Raw genomic sequence first — 826 nt, 5'->3', positions numbered from 1 at the left:
ATATTTGAGCAGAAAATGTATTTGGTAAAATATTCTAATAAAAAGAAAATGCAAAATCTTTTTGGATTAATAAAAATGCTTGTGCCATCCATATGGGTCACTCAATGAAAAAAATGTACTTAGATTTTTCCTTTATTCTTGGTAAACAAATTAACATCTGTTATCCCAAATAGGCAAGCTGAGCCAGCCATGACTCCTCTCAACAAATATGTTCTGGAAGATTTTAAAAATTTATTTATTTTGGAGGTTTCAGAGAACTAGAGTAAACAGCTGGCAATGCCTAACGAGACTCCTCTTTTCCTTTTTTCACTCTCATTAAAATATTCTCTTTCAAAGAATCATTCAGATGAATACAAAAGGAAAATATTAAAATATAGAAAAGTCAGGAGAAAGAAAGGTTTGTAGTTCTGCAAGTAGTAAGATCACATACATGAGATTGGATTTTCCTAGAGAAATGAACAATTTGAACAATTTCATTATTCATTTTACCCAATACTAGGCATGGTAATTAGGAGACAGACCTAAGAAAAGTCAGTCCTTCTGGCTAAGAGTATAAAACAATCATATTGTGAGACACTGAAAGGCCTAGTCTATCGCTGATCGAAGTTTTTCTGTAATTGGGCTGAGTTAGATATATGTAGCGTTATGGTAAATAAACACTAAAACATAAGATGCATGAGGGCAGTGGTTAGGGTTCATTTGGGGAGGTAACACAAGAAAAATGAGGGCACGAGGAAAGTTTTGGGGGCAATAGATATGTTAACTATCTTGATTGTGGTGATTGTTACCTGGGGGTGGGTGTCAAAACTTATCAAATTATGTACTT

Source organism: Propithecus coquereli, unplaced genomic scaffold (assembly GCF_000956105.1).
Source record: "Propithecus coquereli isolate 6110/MARCELLA unplaced genomic scaffold, Pcoq_1.0 Scaffold532, whole genome shotgun sequence".
Lineage (NCBI taxonomy): Eukaryota > Metazoa > Chordata > Mammalia > Primates > Indriidae > Propithecus > Propithecus coquereli.
Note: the sequence above shows the minus strand (reverse complement) of the source record.